We start from the raw sequence: 21,242 nt of genomic DNA on the forward strand, positions 1-21,242 counted from the left end.
TGTCTGAGATAATTGGGCATACTGACTAAAACTGAATAAAATTTTTTTGGAAAAATCTAAACACAAACATTTCAGACTGTTTGGATGGTATTTATTACTGCAGGCGTTAATTTGAAAATTTTGCCAAAAATATCATCCTGATGTGAATGAGGAAAGATGGAGGTGTTCAGTGGCAGGAGGAGACAGAATGAAATACTATGTCGAAGTGAATTTTTATGTCAATGCATAGTAGTGTACTAATTAAGTAAGATTAAGGTTTTTAAAATGAAGCCAACTTTACATCTGAGTGGCCTTATACTTTCACGGTTGCGGCGGAGCGGGCGGGGGGGGGGCACGGAGAGTGTAACGATGCTGTCACAGTAAAAAGGTTATTTTATCCTGAATTTGTGAAGTCAGAGATGCTGAAATATCAATTGATCTAACCCAAACTAACCCTTTCAGTTTTTTTATTAATTCCTTAAAACTTCATTTTTAACAATGGGAGAGGAATGGCTGCTTTTCAGACATCAAGTTTCCTGGATTTTCAGAGCTTCAGCAATTGGAACATTTTGGAGTCCCAGAAAGCTTGCAAGCTTCAGAAAATGGTTCCAAACTCGCTTTCGCTGAAATATCTCTTTTGATATATTCTCCTTCCTCGATTGCAAATTGCCTGTAAGCACATGTATTCGAATTCACCTTTCTGCCAAGGGATGTGTTTCAGGGATGATGAATAGACAATGGATAATGATGTTAATGCAACAATCTGAAAGGAGGACTATGGTGTTTTCTCTGAAAGGTTAGTTAGAAAATAGAATTAAAATTCAACCTATTTAAAATTATTGTTGATCCCGTTACATTTATTATTGTCATTTACCGAACTTTTTTTTGAATTGAACTACTATTTTGCGTGTGAGTTTCGAAGGCTGTTTATCATTTCTTTCTGGATAGCCGTTTTTCCTATGTGTTATTAGGGCAATAGTTTTGGTATTTCTGCTTCAGCATTCCACATTTTCGATTTTTACCTCAGTAGCCATTTTTCCACAGTCTTCACTCGGTTATGAATTTTCTGACTTTCCTTCAGCCTGTCACTTATCCACCTTGTCTGCTCCACACGTAATTCCAGGCCGACAGCAACGTGTTTGGTTCTCAACTGCCCTTTCAGCAAATAGGTATCCACGTTAAATGTTCGTCCAGATAGTGATGCACTCATCCTGGGAACGAATTTTAGATTAAAAAATGTAACGTTCTTCAGGGGAGGCAGTGCTTCATTCAGCGTGCATATTCATGCTATGCAATATTCGAACAGCTTCAAGAAAGCTGAACTCATCAGATAAGGTGGTACGCAAATAAAATACATTTGTTTGAATTATTTTCTTATCTGTACAGTCGTGTATTTCTGTTGCAAATAAAAAATCATCAAGACTGCAAGCAAAGTCAGAGCAGGCATTTGGTAAGTTTTTTTTTTGCTTCACCAATTCATAACTTGAGGTAATTACCTGTTAGGCAGCACTTATTGCCCGGGGGCCAGTGAAGAGACAAACATATTGCTGTGAATCTGGAATTATGTGTAGGTTAGACTACGTAAGGATGGCAATTTGATTCCCAAAAGGACGTCAGTGAACCAGGTTTTTTTTCTCCCCGAACAATCGGTAATGGATACACAGTCATCATTAGAGTCTTAATTCCAGATATTTTTCGAATGCATATTTCACGATTTGCTGTGGTGGGACCCGAACACAGATCCTCCGAACGCTACTTGGGTGTTTGGGTTAACAGTCCAGCGACAATATCATTAGGCCATCATCATCAGCAAAGCAATCTCTCACAAACCTTTTAAACAAATAATCACATCAGAATACAACGAATAAAAATGGAAAGGTGGAAATCGTAACCAATGATGCATCTAGTGGTTGGTATTGAATATTTGATACATATCAAATCAGTGCTTTTCAATAAAATGTTCAGAAAATCCAGGTTTGTTAGCAGTTTGCACACCCTCTCCTGTGTCTCTCCTGGGAATGGGGAAAACGCAGAAAGCAGGCCCTGGACAGATCTCCAAATTTTGGGATGAAGAATTTTAGGCTCGTAATGTATGTTGATGGCACATTCGAAAGGAATACTAATCAACCATTTTGGCCATGTGGCGAACGTTAAGAGTCTCTTTCAACCCGTTTTACTGTCGCAGGCTCCTGGAATATGGAGTCTGCAAAATTAATCGCTGAAGAATTTAGAACTGAAATAAAATGGAATCATACAGTATCATTTTATTCAATTCACCCCATCGAGGTATTGAAATGCATAGAAAATAGACATAAAACAAGTATTTTTACAGGTGGCCTTGACAATATTTCTTACATATCAATATTTTGTTATTTGGTGAACTTACCAGATAACTGAGATGTATCAGTTATTAATGTACAAAAAGTAGCAGGTAATATGATTGTTGAGCTGAATTTGGACCTGCAAGACAGAATTGAAGAAAATTGTTCCAACTCTAAACTGATGGGGGGCTTGAGGTGAAGGAGCCAAATCTGAAATATTTCAGCTCAGATTTCAGTAAATGTCAGCCATACCTTGCCTTTCTGCAAGTTAGTTCATTCCTGACAGACTCACCAGGTGACATCTAATCACTTTGTCGCCTTTGGTTTCTGGTCGATGACATTAGCGGGTTCATCAACACAACAACAAGAATAGGAAATAGCAGAGACTATTTGGCCCTTCAAAACTTGTTCCATTCCACCAGGATGATACGTCTTACAACCATTTTCTTGCACTGTCCCCAAATCCATTATTTTCATTCGTGATCACTTTATTAGAGAGAGCAGTTTGCAAAGTTTGCTGATCACACTATCACTACTATTAGGTGTACAGAATAGGACAATGAATGTTGTTGTATCAATGTCAGAGTCTACTATGAAAAGTGTTGCCAGTTGGCAATGAATGATGCTCACGACCATTATAAGGAATATATACAGATATGATCCACATTCTGCACCACAGGAACACAGAAAATAGCTTTTGTGTAAGTAGTATTTTTAATGTTGTTTTAGTTATATGTCAAATTTGTCACATGGATCGCAGTGCACAGTAGAAGACGGTAAAACCAGAGGCACAAGCTCTGGTGGTATCTAAATGAGTCACTCGTTCTCTTTTCAGAAAAAGAAAAAGAAAAAGAAAATCACTCAGGGAAATTTGAAGACCTCTGCCCATCATCCTTTCTTACCATCACAGTGAGGATCTCAGATGCAACAGAAAAGTATTTCACCAGCTAGTGCACAATATTGCAGTTTGACCATCTCAAACTGTTCATTGAGATGGATCCTGGGAAACTTCATTTTGGACATCCATTCCTGGAACAAACACACAGGGTATATGATTAAATGGAATGAATGAATAACACATTGGATATTTCCTCTCAGATTCATCAAACGACACAACTATTAATGTCAACACTGTGCAGAGGGAACACATGATATCACATTCGATAGCAAAGAACATAATTTTTGGAAATGTGTCTTTTTTTTGTCTTATGTCAGCGATTGAGCTGAGAACCGAGGCAAGTTTCATTTATTGGGCAATTGAAATCCAGTTGCTTGAGCTGCAATTGGCTGTGTTCTCAGTTTCATTGACACAAGTGGACACATCACGGTGAGTGGGATACTAAAATACACTGGTTTGGCTTTCTCAATTTTTTGCTCTCGATGTCTTTCTCAATCCAATACATTTTTAAACATATTCAGGAATATAGCCTCTTCCTGAATTTCACACAACATTTTCATTTCACGTTGACTCCAATATCAGAAAAGTAAATCATTTTCTTTGCTGGAAATAAAAAAAAAGACAACTATGTTAATACCATTCTCATATAAACGTACCAATTCCAATTGAGCTGAATATGCACAATGGATGCATATTGATAGATTTAGATCATCAAGGAAATGATTAATTGTTTAACTTTAATTGTCAACTTTAATGCAACTATGTCATTAGCTCCCAAATTTCCCTTGAGATTAGGTAATATTTGGGAAGTGTCACTTGGCTGATAGGCAAAATATCCTGGAAGTTAAAAAAAGATAAAAATCCATTCACGCATTTGCTCCGTGCAGCAGAAAAATATCATGATGAATTGGAAAGTACACCGGTTGGCCGTTCGATTCTGATTTTCCCCGAACGAAGATCCTAACGAATTTGTCTGCGACGTGAGCTCCATTTTGCATATACCTCTCATTATACCATTCTTATGTTGCAGATCGAAACCTTATCTAACTCACCTGTGAATGTGTTAATGACCAAGCATCTGCTGGTTTCTGTAGAAAGGCTTTCTGAATATTCAGGATTACCTGAGAGAATGGACCCCTCATTTCAACAGCTTTACAAGAATGTCCTTTGATTTCAACTTCGCTCACAAACTTCCAGAATCCCTGAAAAAATGAAAACATCATGTCAGCAGCTATCAGTTCAAGGATTGACAGGATGTTTCATGTTTCAGTCAGAAGATCGCTAATTTTTTTCATGGTTTCATAATGGCTCTGGAAACGTATGATTTGAATCCTGGATTGTAGTGACTGTCAGTTGATATATTTCTGACAGTTAACTAAATTGACTGGGTGATAGAAGCGATGGCGATAGTTGAGTTTCTATAATCGGACTGGAGGCCAGTGACGAACATTGAGGGCTTTGTTTCTGGTACGACTGCTTTTTTTTGACTTTACTCAGATGTAAGGACGAGATTATGAGGATCATGGTTAGTAAATTAGCAGATGGTACCGAAATTGATGGTACAGTAAGCAGTGAGGAATGTTGTCTCGGAGTGCAACAGTATCTTGATTTTATGGACCAAGTGATGTAAAAGTCACAGATAGAGTTTAATTTTGATAAACGAGAGGGTTTTTTTTGTTTTCGGGAAGCAAACCAGGGCACGACGTGCACGGTCAATATTAGGGCAATAGGTAGTGACGTTGAACAGAAGTGTGAGGCTCATTCTTCCTTGAAAGTGATCTTGCAGATGGATAAGCTGTTGAGGAAGGTATTTGGCATGCTTTCCTGCATTGGCCAGAGCAGTGAGTGTATGGTTTGGCGCAACATGTTACGTGTGTACAAGTCATTGGAGAGGCAACGTTTAGAATACTGCATACAATTCTGAACATCCTGCTGTAGGAAGTGCATTGTCAAACTGGAAAAGGGTACAGGAACAAAATAAGAGAATGTTACCAGGTCTGGAAGAGGCGCATTGGATAGTTTGAGCCCACATAGACTTGGAGTTTGTTGCCTAGAATTTAAAACCTTGAGGGCTAACCTTAACAATGTTTTTAATATGATGAGAGACATAGAAAGCTGAATCAGAACTGTCATTCTTTTTCGAAACGTGCACAAGATTTCAACACGAGAGGGCATAGATGATATGGAGAACGTTTAAAAAGTGTCATGAACGCAATATATTGACACATAAAGTGATGCATATATTGAATGAGCTGCCAGAAGAAGGAATAGGAATGGCAGAATTGTAAAACTTAATATATGTTTGGATAGACAATGAATAGGAAATGTTTCGAGGGATGTGGGGCGAACAGCGCCAAATGGAACCAGTTCAGTTTGGGATAACTGCTCAGCGAGTTGGCCTGAAGTGCCGGGTTCCACAGGGGATGACTCTACAAATCCATTAGAAAGAAACAAGCTTGGATCAAGCTGTATCCTAGTAATAATCCACTGTATACATTTTCTGCAATCTAACAATGTATTTTGCTCAAAAAGATTCATAATTGAAGACCCAGGCTCTTTTTATTTATTAACTGCGTAAGGATTAGCATTCACAATAGGACTCCGTGTGCATCAATGCATGACAGTGCCCATCAACCTCAGATCATTCATGGGCAAGCAGAAAATACCTCAGGGTATGTGTATTCACTTCAGTGAGCCCCACTTTGAGAACCAGTAAATGTCACTGACAACAGAAACACATTTAGAATGTAACAGACATATATGATGAGGTTAATTCTGTTGATGATCTGGATATCTCCATCTAGTAGGTACATCTTGCAGTGCCATCCCACAGATTTGTGAGGAAAGACAGAGGTAATCTAACCGAAGAGAGAGCAGCAACAGGATATGAAATTGACTGTTTGTCCAGAGTCAGGCAGCAATGATAGATTGGTACTTTTCGGGCTGCAGGAAAGCTTGTGGCTGAGTTACTCCGAGGTTCAGGAATGGGTCCCTTGCTTTTAAACCTCGTTTTAATTTCTGTATATAAATAATTCGAAGGTCAAAATTGACACACGAGGTGCTCTTTGATTCCTCATTTCACATTAATTAAACTCAAACAACAGAACGTTTTATAATTTAATAACTTTCAACGTGCATTTGGCCTTCCATTGTCGCATGTTTTGTTTTATCTGTACGTGTAGCTGTCGTTCTCTGTGATGGAAGATGTGACTGAGAGATTTTCTTCTCCAAGCAATTCCACTGACCACAGCGGCCTGAACATATTCATACTCGCCCTTCGACAGAAAGTGATTCTTTGATGAAAACAAAATACATGGGGAGATGGAATCCCCAGAAAATCACACAATATTACTGACTGATTCAACTTGTCCTGTATCAAATCTGGTACAGGCAGTGATTACAAATGCTTGAGTTCAGTCTTCAAACAGCGGTTGTTGAATTCGTCCAACATTGATTCTGTTCGTGATTATGATTCCAACTGCAATCACAAACAAAAGTTGCAAGACATTTGTTGCTCCACATTTCAACTTTCAAGTGATCATCTTTATCTTCTGCTTTCTGCTCCACTGTTTATCTGCTCTTTCTTTCCAGAGATGAATAACAACAGGTTTGAAGTCCCAGTCACAATCATAAGTCAAATCAGTGAAGGTAAATATTAAAAATGGCCGTGCCGCTTCTCGGCATCTGATGTAGCTCAAAACTATGGCCTGTTCTGGAATTGCCAGTGCTCACAACAATAATCTCGATCGGTTACAAATTAAATTAGGCTACCCAGGCCGTGATCGATTAAGCTGGCATCCCTCCTTGATGCAGACGTTGTCGACTTTCCAAGAAAACAAAAATAAGTCAATAGACAGCGCTGGTTATCACAGTGTCCTGAGATCTTAAGTGAATAAGAGCCCCTAGACACTCATTTAAAAAAATCTGATCCAGGTCAACAATCATAAGTTGGTAGCAAGAAAATGTAAGGAACTGGATGCCAGGCAAAACGTACAGACAATGAATGTTAACATGGATCCTGATCCGAATGGATGTGGCACTTTAGAGTCAATACTTGTCAGTATTGGAAATGTGACATTGGGCGTCTCTTTAATCCTGGATCCACCTGAAATATTTCCCGACCCATTGGCAAACAAATAGAATAACGAGCAGTAATTTGTATGAAACGTGAAACATCCTGAGTGATCTTTCCATGGTTAGCACGAACACAAAGCCTTCACTTGTTGAGAATATGAGATTACAGCACCAAGTCTAAAAAGTAATTGCCACGTTGTTTTAATAGTTTTTTTCGATTTTGACCAAAAGGATCATTTGACTTTGTCATTAACTTTTTCTCGGAACACTGAGAGGATGGGCCATTAAATGTATCCATTGCCGAGTGAGAGAGAATTTTAATGTACAGGGGAGAAAAAAGTGTTACTGTGTGGAGAGGAGAGGAGAGCGGAGACATGATGAAAGCAGTTATGAGCGCGCCAGATGGAATGGCTCACTGGTGTATTCATGTTCCTACTCGTCACAGACTTTGGAAAATGCCCAATTGTCCCTAATCAGTTTATACTTATAGAAGTTCCAAATTTCGTGCCAATGGATCAAACATAATCTTTCCAATGTGAATTTGGGCTGTGGGACACCACAATCTAAAGTGTCTGACTTAAGAAATAGGGACTGATTGAAACCAAAGATTTACTGGAACTCGTTCAATGAGAGATGAACGACAATGTATCATTTCTTCGCACAGCACATTGGCAATTAATTGTCCAATTCCACAGCTTGCGTTGACTAAATCATGAGTATTAAGTAAATTTTGAATTATTTCCACTTTCAACTGACAAATGAAGATCATCTATGCATTTGAAGAGAATGCTGTTAAGCTCGAAAGAAAATTAGCTTAAATCAAAAATTTTAAGGCATGATAACGAGGGCGTGGAAAATAACGACATCAATGTGAACGATTGGAGAGCGTCAGCTGCCTTCTGTCTGAATAACTGTGTGGTCTGCAGCTGATATCATGTATGTGAAACAAACCAGTCTGAACAAGGGAACAAGCCCTTCATTTGTTCATCAAGCGAAGGCAGTATTCTGTTCAAGTTTAGTCAATGATGTAAAATGACAAGAGTAAATATATTTTAAGCAACGTGGTGTTGCTTTTCGGATTTGATGTCATGATTTCCCTGTGGGTTTTTGTAATAATAACGGCCATGCCGCCCGGTGAGTCAGGAAATAATTTGTTAGCGCATGTTTCATCTGTTTTACTCAGATTTTCGACAACCTAATTATTTTTTGTTGCAGGAACGAGCAGCCAAGATTCAGATTCCCCGGAATCACTTGAGCAAACAGTTCAGGAAGGAAATAACATAAGCCTGAACTGCAGTTACCAAACAACATATACTGCTCCGAATCTCTTCTGGTACGTCCAGTACCCAGGCGAACCTCCGAGATATTTATTGAAGAGATTCAGCAAGAAACAGGGAGACGAGTCTCAAGAAATATCCAACGGCTTTTCTGTTTTTTGGACAAAGAAAAGAAGATAGTTACATTACAAATAACAACTGTTTCTCGCTCTGACTCTGCTGTCTGTCACTGTGCACTGAGCTCCACACTGATACAAAGGTTCAGTCAGCCCGTATACAAAATCCAAGGCGATCTCAACAGCTCACCTCCCTCGACACTACCACACTAACAGAAACACACACACACGCACGCGCGCACGCACAGTTCCAAAATATCTCCACTGCGATTTGTGTAGTTTACTGTTCGATATGAAATCACTCTTTATATCGATTGTACAAATCATTCATGATCGGGAGCAATGCATTTAATTGCGGCACGAATACTGCTACAAACTTAGTTCCTGTTTATCAATGACCAAAATCGGGTTTGACACTATCGAGTGATCAGAATTCAAGATAATGTTCATTTCAATTTTTATTCAGCAATCATCGAAGAGATCTTGCACTTGCATTGACTTTATTTTCGACCAATGTCGATGGATCGGTGAATAATCCTGGACAAAATGGAGCTGGGTCTTGTACTGAAATTTGGCATGAGTGGATCAATGTAATCGAACTGAGTGGAGGAGAATGTTCATAGGTCCAAATGGCTTTGGTCCATCCGATACTGTGTGAGCATGTGGTGAGATCTCTGACGTAATGGCCTGGAGAAGAAAAGGAGGTAACAGCCATTTTTCTGTCGCCTGGTTATTCTGTCACAAATGGGCCAGTTGAATCACTAGACTCAAATGAGAGATCATCAGCTCTGGCTTGAAGCAGTTCAGCTTCAATTACTTCTCTTTTTAATCTACCATTTTTAATGGTAGGTTGTAAATTGAGAACAAGGGGAACATATCATACAGTTTTGTCTGAAGGGAACGGCCAAATGTGGAAGCTCAAGTGATAGGTCAGATACAATTGAGACCCTTACGAAGCACAATGGTTAGGAAATCGTGGTCATGGAAGAAGGAAGCTGTGTCATCAGCGTTGTTTTGTAAGTTGTCATCACCTGAAAAGATTTGACAAATTTGAAGGAACTGGGAGGATGTGATGCAGTTCTTGCAAGGCATGGGATGTGCTGAGCTGCAGTGAGCGGGGGTGGGCGGGGGGGGGGGTGCGGGTTATGTGAGTCAATAGCTTTGTAGTGGCTGGTAGTGGACAGCTTATACACTGAAATGGAGACAGACAGAGATCAAGAAAAGGAAGGAATGCGTCCCAAATTGATGATCTGAAAGTTACAGAGGTTGGAAATGGGCAACAAAATTAATAACATTTTCAACGTTCTGGAATGAATTTCAAACAACACTGAAGCAGTCGTCGACATATCGAAAAAAAAAGAAAAATAAGTTGTGGCACGGAGACATTGTCAGACTGGATTAAGGATCTTTCCAGATACCCCATAATGAAGCTCAGATAACTGGAACCCATGTATTTGCCCACAAACACTCCTTTGAATTGGCCGAATTGAGATAAATCAAAGAAGAAATTGCTCAGTAAGCGAACGGGACCAGTTCAGCAGATGAGAGTTGTCGTGGAAGCTGACAATTCAGGCCTCTGTTGGATGAAAATATCGGGAGCTGTCAGACCATCATAGTGGAGAACGAAGTTATTGAGGGATTGGTCATCTGTGGTGGACAGGATGCATTTGAACCTGTAAACTGCAAACTGAGTATGTTGGACGACATCCGAGGAATCACAGATACGCAAAAAGAAGATGTTGACCAGCGGAGGGAGGATGGAGTCAAGGTAGGAGGAAATGAGCAAAATGGGGCAGGAACAGTCTGATAGAATGGGCCTACCACTGGAGTTTGGGAGTAAGGCAGGATCGGTTGGTCCAAGGTGGGAACAAATCTAATTTGGAGGAAGTGTGTGTTGGGAGGGAGATATCCAGAGGTAATGACGTCGATTATCGTCCAGGCGACAATAGCTTGATGTCCCGACGTACGGGCATCATCAAGTGGGTGATAGAAAGACATGCTTAGGAGCAGGTGTGTAGACTTCACAAAGTAAGGATCAGTACGCCCTGCTACAACAGCACCATTTTTGTTGACTGGTTTGAGAACAAAATTAGATTGCAAATAAGTGTGCAAAGTGTGGCAAGTTTCGATGGGGTCAGGTTAGAGTGGGTGAGAGGACCAGAGAAATTGAAACGGCTCAGGGCATGACGCTAGATTTCAATGAAGTGATTGACAGTACGTAAGAGGCTGGGAAGAGGTACAGGTGAAGGTAGAATATTGGAGTCAAGTGAAGTGGTCAGTTTAACGAGGGCGATGTTCCCGCCTGAAGAAGCAAGCATGGAAACAGAGGCAGTGGGGAAAAAATGTTCTAAATTATGATGAGCCCTGAATTCATTAAGTTTGGGGCATTAGGGTATGAAGTAGAGTCATTTGCCGACGACTGTACATTCAGCATCAGAGATGGGAAGGTCAGCAACATCAGTGACCACAAGGCAGGATTCGCAGGAGTGGACACAGCATCTCAGAAAAAAAAGTGATGGCATCTCAGGGCTTTGCAGTTGGCTGGAAACAAAAATAAAGTGAGAACAACGAAAATTACAGCACAGGAATAGGCCCTTCAGGTCTCCAATTCTACAGTGATCCAGATCGCCTATCTAAAGCTGTCATCTATTTTCCAAGGATGTGTATCCCTCCGCCATTGTGCCTGTCTCTACCTCATCAGCAGGCAACGCGTTCCAGGCACCCACCAGCTTCTGTGTAAAGAACTTGCCACGCATATCTCCCTTAAGTTTTTCCCCTCTCACCTTGAAATCGTCACCCCTAGTAACTGAGTCTCCAACTCTGGGAAATGGCTTCTTGCTATCCACACTGTCTATACATCTCATGCTTTTGTGGAGCTCAAACTGGTTCCCCTGTTCCTCCTCTGGTAACCTTTTCCCTTATAATGTAATTCGTCATAATCTGCTCAAACCCTCTTCACAACTAGTGTCCTCCATACCAGGCAACATCCTGTGAACCTGCTCTGCACCCTCTCCACAGCATCCACAAACTTTTGATAATATGGTAACCAGAACTGCACACAGTATTCCAACACTGGAATAGGCCCTTCAGTCCTCGAAACCTACGGTGATCAAGATCCTAGATCTAAAGTTGTCGCCTATTTTCCAGAGGATGTGTATCCCTCTGCTCCCTACCCATTTATGTGTCTGCCTAGATAAATCTTAGATGACAGACGAAAGTCCGATATAAATGTAACATGACCTGCCAACTCTAGTACTCAATACCGCATCCGATGAATGAAAGCATGTCGTATACCTTCTTTTCCACTCTATCGAAATGCCTCGCCAACTTCAGGGTACAATAGACCTGAACAGCCAGACCTCACTGTGCGCCAATTTTCCCCAGGGCTTTTCCATTTACTGTATAGTTCAGAAGGAGAGGTCCGCAGGACTGACACTACAGTCCGTAAGTTGTTCGAGTTGCACTTCTCAATGTCTGTAAAAATGAGCTGACAGTTTTAGCTGACGTGAAGGATGAGGTGAAACTGGGGAATTATGCAGTTTTGAGAGATGGTCAGCCAAGATTGCTGCAGAGTGGGTTCGAGTGTGTAAATATGCCAGTGAATGACGGTGATTATGGTTCACAGGATTTGGCGGGAATAGCAGTCCAAGGTAACTTGTATGCCCCGAAGATATTTGTAACCTTGGGTGGATTTGAAATACGAAGTGTGAAACAGTTGATCCCGACCAAGAACTTCCTGTAGCCGGTCATTTGAATTATCCTGTTGGAAACTCGACATGTTTGTCCTCAGCATGTCGTCGTGTGGCCGTGAGACACAGCATCAACCAGAGGATAACGTCTCATCTTCAGACTACGCACTGTAGAACATTTTGTAGGCCATATTGAGTTCAACACCTTTTACTTGTTTGCCATTTCTTCTTTTCCTTTTAGCTTGTTATCATGCCCTCCTCTCCCCCAATCCCAATAATGGTTCTTTCAAGTCTGACAGGAGACACACCATTGTTATGCTCTTCGCAAATTCTGATCACTTAATCTGAACTATTAGCATCTTTTCTCCACCAGCACTCTATACCCACTAACCCCACACCCCTACAAATGGTAAGTTAAATGTTCTCTTCACACTTCACTTCAGCCCTGCAGAAGATCCATATCGGCGAAAAAAGTTTGATTGCTCGATCTCCATGGATGCTGTTGGTCCCTCTGTGAGATCCAGAATCTGTTGTTTTCGGTGCAGATCCCAGTATCTGCAGGGAATTGTTCCTACATTTTGTTGAATTGACTGCCATGTATGTTCAAGGAATGCCTACCGTGAAAACGTTTTGTTCTTTCCTCTGACAGGAGTTCTGCTTGACTTTTTCACAATGTATGCCTTCATTGTTCTCCATTTAACTGCTGGTTTTCAACAAGGAGTTGCCAAAACTCACTCCAACAGCAATGTTCTCTTCCTCAGCAGCAGCCAACAACTGATACTTACCCTGCATCGATTTCAACTCATTTTTCTCCCTTCTGTTCTGGTGAGGATTGTGGCAAATGTTCATGCTACCAGTTCCACACAGTTGAGTGCAGTTTCACTTCAGCAATCTGAAACATTCATTTGGCTCCAACTGTAGAGTCACCATGTTTTCACTAGTTTACAGGGGTATTCTAAAATGGAAAGATATTACAGCTCTACGTTTTGCCTGCACGTCGAAACTTATTTAATGAGCTGAGAGGCTGTGAACGATGGTCCTCCATTGCTAGACCAACTGGTATATCAACAAACGTCACCCTATTTGCATCTGCATTTCAACTTAAATGTCCTCACGCCAAAATCATAACGACAGTCTCCATCACCGTGTAATCTTCACTTGTCAAGTGACACCCACAGACCTCAGCAAAATCCGGCAAAAATCTCACTCTGAAGTAAAAGGTTGTGATTTCAACTCGCAATATTTATGAAAACAGAATGTGGAATTGCATTACGCAGCCTTGATGCATTTTTATCTTTCAATTTGAGAGAGCATCCCGCATTGAACATTTGGAAACAGTTAATAAATATAGGGCAGAACAACTGATTTGAGGCTTTAAACATTGAGGAAAAAAATTGGAAATGCGAGTTCACAAAAAGCCTCGTGGTCTGATTGCTTAATCGTTGTCATATAACAGACTATAAATTAGGCCGCTTAACGTGTACTTGGGAGAATTAAATAACAATTGTTTTTCCTTGAAAGTTGAAAGCACATTTCTTTCCAGATACTGTGTGGCAAGCAATCCTGAACAATTAGGAATAATCCCCTCCCTACCTCCCCACCTATACTCTCCTCTCTACCTGTCTTCTTTTCTCTCCATTTTCAGTCCACCTCCCGCTCTCTCCCTATTTATTCCACTTCCCTCACCCCATCCCCGTCTCTGATGAAGAGTCGAGGCCCGAAACGTCAGCTTTTGTGCTCCTGAGATGCTGCTTGGCCTGCTGTGTTTATCCAGCTCCACACTTCGTTATCTTGGATTCTAAAGCATCTGCAGTTCCCATTATCAGTGATACAATTAAGAATAACACTGGGTTTTCTTCTGGATTGTTTACTGTCTTGGACAGTATGTAATGATACAGTATAGAGGGATATTTATGTTGGAATTTGTCAATGCCTTGTCTGCATGACAGAGATTTGTGTGAAACAAGTTTTATTCTTTGTTATCATTGACAGTGTTTGAACGAATGTTTCCAGCATAGTTCTCTGTGTTCAACATTTTTGCTGATTAAAAGACTTGCTTGATCATCAATATTGAAAGTAATATCTTTATGAATCTTGTACAAACCTACAAACTACTGCAGGCAGAATGAGCAAACTATCCATCCCATCACGTGACTGCTGTTGCGTGAAGGAGATAATTACTGTGGATTGATGTCAGCATTAACTTTAGAATCATAGCAACACTTCCATTCTGACAAATCTAACACTCTAAATTGATCAATGCTGAATATATCAATGCCAGCACTGCCTGATTTTTTTGACTTGGGCACTGCTGCAACATTAAGAAACATCATCTCAAAAAAGATCTTCGAAGGTCAATGACAGTCAACGTTTCGCAATAGTTGGACTGCAAACGTGGCAAGAAATGCCCAATGTTAATTCGACTGAATGTTTTGATCACACCCTGTCGTGTAATGGCATGACTGTGAATGACTCACAGTTTTTTCACTGGTAAAGTGGGCATGCTTCACAGGAGTTTTAACCATCAAATTTGACAGTGGAAAAGGAAGTGGGGATGACCTTTAGAAGGGACAAGAGTCAGAATCTCGGAAGGATTGATTTTCACTGACAAGAACCTGGTCAATAAATGACCAATAATGCAACAGATTAACATCAGAGAAGCACAAGACACCACCTTTGAATAGAATCTGGACAGACTTGGTGATCTCTGATGATCGCAGAATTCAACAGTTCTGAGAGCATAGAGACTGCGACAGGACTTCAAAATTAGGAGATGAAATTGCTAAAATCGTGAAGCCTCCAGACAGAAAGGCAGTGAGGGTATGTGAATAAATTGGATTAGACTGACTAAAACTGTGGACAGCAAATCCTTAGGATGGGTTTAAATTGAATTCTCAGTTACAGGAGCCATCTCAGTGGCCAGCAAGCGGCCTGAAATGATTCCTGTATGAACATATCTTTCATTCAATGGTGAATATTGAGCCATAAGCAATGAGTTTTGAAGTTAAAAAGAAGCCATTTTTGAGCATGGAAAATCAAAGAGGTGGACTCTTTCAGTTCCAGAATAGTGAAACAGATTATTTCGTCCCGCTCAGTGTCATATTTCACTTTCTTCACCTTTCACAGCAAACTTGTTGGCGATTGTAATCCTAGCTCGACTTTGACCAGAAACAACATTGGAAAAGCAATATAAAATCTGCGTTGACAACAGCAAGTGAAAATTTTATCATTTTGGGGTGTGTACATAATATGCCTTACCCAATGTGTTGTCAAGCACACAAAAAGTGCGAAATTGGATTATGACTGAATATGTCCCATGTGTTTGAATGAAAGCAGTTGCGACAAGACTCATCAAGATTGACACAGTCCAAGGCAAATAGCTTGGTCGATTTGCACACCATCCTCAACTTTCAACTGTTTCTCCATCAATCACCGAAGAACAGTTGCAACAGTATCTACCTTCCATCAGTTGCAACTATCGGGACTTCCATCAAAAAAATGCAAGCAGTGAAAAATACAATCCCGCAGGGAAAACGAGACGATGCAAGGGGAATCTAGCAGCTTGAAATTCTCCTCCAAGCCACATACCATCGCGACTTAGAATGACATCAGTTCTTCTGCAGTGCCATTGAGTCAAGATGGATGGTACCCTTTCTCATATAGCATTGTGACCACCCTACACGCTGAAGAATAGGTTCGTTTGAAGTAGGGATTTCACATGAACTTGTTCGAGAGCGATTGGGGATAGGCAAGAGGTTCCGTTCCTGCTCGCGATGTTCATATCGTATGACTGCATTAATCAAAATGCACTTCATATGATCAAGGCTATAACCTTTGTTTTCAGAAACAGACAACATTTCAACCTATTTTGGCTAAATTGTGTTTAAGAAAGAAAGGAATAAGGTAAGGGGGTAGGAAAGAAGAAAAACAGAATTGAAAAAAGCTGATAAGTGGCAGAATATGTTCATGTATTTTGCAGTCGGATTGTCAAAGAGCAGCAGAAAATGTGTAGTGTTAGGTTATAAAACACACAGCTGAGCAAGTAAATAGTAATTTCGTTGTAATGATATGATATAAGTGATACGTATCGGCCCTGAACGACAGACAGATTTTTAAAACATTAAATTTCGGAGCAGGCAGTGTTTCATACACAGTTGCACGGGAAATATTGGTAGGACAGTTTTCTGTTTTGCTCTGCCTATCGTTTTATGTAGGCGATGAGTATTTGGAAGGGGCATGTCAATAGCTTCTTCAGTTCCTTTCTGAACATTTTCTGCGACACCACATAAATGAAGATGTTGTTGCAGGAACTAATTAACATGAACATGTTGGTAGTTTCTTGAAGGATGTACTGTGGGGCTCCAAAGTTCAGGCTGCTGACGTACTCATCGCGTGCAACCAATCTGTAAAGGAAACGTCCGATATAGGTGGCCCAAAGGAGGAGGAAACTGAGCGTGACGGCAAACAGCAGGACGATTGACCTCTTACGGTTAGCCATCTCTATGTCATCACGATTTGCAGTGCTCAGAAGCCTCTTTCGTGCTCTGCTCGCTGCAAGGATGTGCCTGACAATCAGGACGTTGAGAAGCAGAATGAGGAGGAAAGGGAGAAAAGGGCTTAAGATACGGTCGAGCCAGTAGTATGATTGCCAGGCAGACGCAGTATGGAAATGGGGCTTGATGTTACAGAACCAGGGCACACCATCCAGAATGTATAAGGGTTCGTAGATAAAGTAGTATGGAATGTTCTTAATGCAGATAAAAATACAAATGATTCCGATGACTAGTGATGCAGTTTTCTCAGTGCAGTAAATGGACTTCATGCTCTGGCAGCAGAAGGACATAAACCGATCAATTGTGAAGGCCACTGTCAGCCATACAGAACCATCCCGAGCTGCATAGACCATCACAGCATTGATGCTGCAGCCGGGGGTGGTAGATAGGACACTGTAGCTAAAATAGATGCTGCCAATTCTGTTTAATACGCACCCGGTAAAGATGACAAAGAAATCTGCCACCGCTATTGCCTTCAGATAGTAAGTGATGCATCGAGACAGTCCACATTGTCCTCGAGCTAGGATTACAATCGCCAACAAGTTTGCTGTGAAAGGTGAAGAAAGTGAAATATGACACTGAGCGGGACGAAATAATCTGTTTCACTATTCTGGAACTGAAAGAGTCCACCTCTTTGATTTTCCATGCTCAAAAATGGCTTCTTTTTAACTTCAAAACTCATTGCTTATGGCTCAATATTCACCATTGAATGAAAGATATGTTCATACAGGAATCATTTCAGGCCGCTTGCTGGCCACTGAGATGGCTCCTGTAACTGAGAATTCAATTTAAACCCATCCTAAGGATTTGCTGCCCACAGTTTTAGTCAGTCTAATCCAATTTATTCACATACCCTCACTGCCTTTCTGTCTGGAGGCTTCACGATTTTAGCAATTTCATCTCCTAATTTTGAAGTCCTGTCGCAGTCTCTATGCTCTCAGAACTGTTGAATTCTGCGATCATCAGAGATCACCAAGTCTGTCAAGATTCTATTCAAAGGTGGTGTCTTGTGCTTCTCTGATGTTAATCTGTTGCATTATTGGTCATTTATTGACCAGGTTCTCGTCAGTGAAAATCAATCCTTCCGAGATTCTGACTCTTGTCCCTTCTAAAGGTCATCCCCACTTCCTTTTCCACTGTCAAATTTGATGGTTAAAACTCCTGTGAAGCATGCCCACTTTACCAGTGAAAATTACAGATAAGCAACCATTCTTCCCTTTTTTCAGAAACTATTGCATCCGCTGATGATATAAACAGATGATAATACCTTGAAAGTCGAACATGCAAAACTCCTCTGAAGAAGACAATGTAAGAATTAACTTTAAATCTTTTGAAAACACTCATTTCTTCCTGCATCTCTTTTGTCATTCTAGATGAAAAGCCAATGGTGCTGAATTATCACGAAACATAACAACGTTACTATTTCATCTCACATTGAATACATTAGATTGCACCTCAATACATTATGACAGAAGCTCATGTTAGAAATTGAATGGTCTAAAATTCAAGCGTTTTATTACTTAAGAAATATCAGCTTTACAGAAGTGCACTTCAAGGTACTGATTTTTAAAGTTCTGAAATACCAGTGCAAAGAATGCCATAACGTACCATAACGCAATCTAATATTGTGAGCTGTTATTCTCGGACAACACCAAATATTAGAAACAATATGAAAGAGAAGAACAAATACATATGAAGAAAATAAAGATTTCATTGGAATCCATTAATTACCAGGTGCGCCAATAACAGCAAGAAAGGGATACACAATGGCAAAGAAGATTCCATTTGCTGGACCATGCATCCTTATTTTCAGAGAATGAAGGAATGCCAGAGGATGGAGGCTTTATGTCTGAGCCATGTTCATTTGTCCCTTATTTATTCTAACTTAGGCTCCCCGAAGGGACAATGACGTTACATAATAATAATAATCAGTTACTGTTCGGTGAACAATTATTTCGCTCCCTTAGCCTAATCTAATTTGCGAATCAGCTTAGGTATTGTATTTAGCAAATTCATAAGATGTTGAATTGTTATTGATTTGTTTTAACTGAAGGGGAAACACTTACATACGAACGCGCGGCCACATGGTAATCACAAAACTTTCATTTGTTGTGCTGAACTACAAATTCAGGAAAAAAATACCTCCAAATGTTAGAGGTCCTCCTCAGAGTTTCTGATCCTTGGAAAACATTCGATAATTTAACTGCAATAATTCTCTGTGGCGCAGAATTGCGCAAACTGACCACTCTCTGGCTGAGGTAGAATATATTCTTGACTCTATTCACGCTTAATGTTTGAGGAAAACCATAACCCGATGAAATAATAGCAGAGGAAGCAACCAACACCATAGTGAAGAATACATTTTGAGTTCATTATAATTCGGGCAAAATCAAAAAGAATTAGCAGCTAATATTTTGCTGCAAGTGTCAACATTGTACGTCATTACTGTGCAGAGTGTATCTAAAATGGAATAATTTATTTCCTTCAATGTGCATGTGAGATGTTATTGGGATAACATCCCATTGATTTCTTATACTTCTATTAATTAATGTCCTTTATGTGCCTTCACACAGGTATGCGGGCACTGCCTTAAAGTTTCCTGCCCAGATAGGAATTAGGTGTCAGGCTTTGTAACTCTGAATCTTCCTACACATCGGTGTGCAGACACTGTTCTCAGCTTCCTGTCTGAATAGAATTAGAGTTAACCTGTGCAAATCTTTATCTTTCTGCACAGGGCTATGTTGAAACTGTCTCAAATAAGGTTAAATAAGGAGCATTTGTAAAGGTGTGAGACTTCTGAAGTCTGTAACTTCTGTCTCTGACAAAGGGGACAGGGCACTGACTTTGTTCCAGCCAGACACATTGGCATTTTGAAATTACATTCTGTCACGTTAACAACTTGAAATCGCCGACTGTCATTCACTACCACTTCACAAATGATCGATACTATGTCCTGGTCTTTTATGTTCTTGATGTATTAATTGTTTTGTGTCCTGTCTTTGTCTGTTGTAATAATTGTTTTATGTATCATGTCATTGTGAGATATAAAATCGTTTTATGTATTATGCACTCTGTAAAGTATAAAAAGTGGGGACTGTCTGCTGCTCGGGGACAATTACTTGCGAGACTCTGCATTCTATGCTGGGTTAAGTACAGTGATTCTCCACGGCTTCTACTTGCTTGATAATAAAGGATTTGTGTTTTTCTAAACAGGTCAGTATCGTGTTATTGCATCAAGTCCGTGAGGGTCTCCGAAAACAAACCTGACATTTGGCGTTGCGAGCAGGTATCCGACTTCTACAGCAGTCTTATGTGCAGGGCTGAATAAGTGACCGTTCAAATGTCGAAGGAGTGAGACGCATGGGCCCGCAAGGTTCGATTCACCTTGGTCTCTCTCACTAACCTGCCACCCGTGCGACCCCTCGTCCCTGCATGCTTCTGTACTCACGGAACCCCGAGATGACTCATGGTCTTGAACACTGCTAAATCCTAACGCCTGGTGGTTCGAGTCCCCAGGTTAGTCAAGAAATCGGGAGGTTTGAGTCCTCCGGTGGAACTCGGAAATGAAGCCCAGGAGGATAGTGTCCCCCGATGGCCGGGGTTTGAGTCCCTGATTCAAATGATTGAGAAAAGAGAAAAAAATCCGGGAGGTTCGATTCCCCCGGTGGCCTGGGCTAAAGACCCTGATACAAGCAACTGAAAAAAAAATTCCCGGAGGATAGAGTCCCACAGTGACTGGGGTTGAGTCCCTGAGTCGGGCATTTGGGAAAAGGGAGGGGATAGTATAAGATTGGGAAGGTACAGAAAGTGTTCAGACCTAGGTACAGAATAGTTACAGTGTCTGTTTCAATCACCCTGCCTGAGACCGATTGTTAAGAGGGGAAATGCCCCACGCGAAGGTCAGGACCCTTAAGTGGGTGTTGAGACGAAGGACTCTGGTGTAGTATATAGAAACAAGTAAAAAGTGAAAGCGCTGGATAAGTCAGGTGTCAGAACCCCTTTACGTCTGTTATGCTGGGATGACCCTGCAAATGAAGTACAATACAGGAGTCTGTCGGCATGCTTAAGCAAAAAAAAATGGGAAATGAGAATTAGGCATTGCGTGGAACGTGGGGTATAAATGTATTTACTAAAGCAGAAGAGGCACTGGAGAGGGTTAACGTCATTCTGGGGAAAGAGAGCTGAAGAGCTGACTGAAAAATCAAAACTGGCCAGTTGGGTGGATAATGCACATAGGAAAGAGATCAGTGGCTGTGATAATGCGGGGAAACCTAAAACGTGGGGTAAGTTTTAAAAGTGCAGTGTAAGGATCATGAGATGAATGAAAGAAAAAAG

General features: G+C 40.7%; 1 protein-coding gene and 1 pseudogene across 1 annotated transcript in view; one reads left to right on the forward strand and one right to left on the reverse strand.

The window, feature by feature from the left end:
• The window catches only part of LOC125449089 (T cell receptor alpha chain MC.7.G5), a 758,994-nt gene that overhangs the window by 683,451 nt on the left and 54,301 nt on the right, over positions 1-21,242 (reverse strand). The window lies entirely within an intron of this gene.
• LOC132206760 (uncharacterized) lies at positions 8,361-12,407 on the forward strand (annotated as a pseudogene).

Source organism: Stegostoma tigrinum, chromosome 43 (genome assembly GCF_030684315.1).
Source record: "Stegostoma tigrinum isolate sSteTig4 chromosome 43, sSteTig4.hap1, whole genome shotgun sequence".
In the NCBI taxonomy this organism is placed as follows: domain Eukaryota; kingdom Metazoa; phylum Chordata; class Chondrichthyes; order Orectolobiformes; family Stegostomatidae; genus Stegostoma; species Stegostoma tigrinum.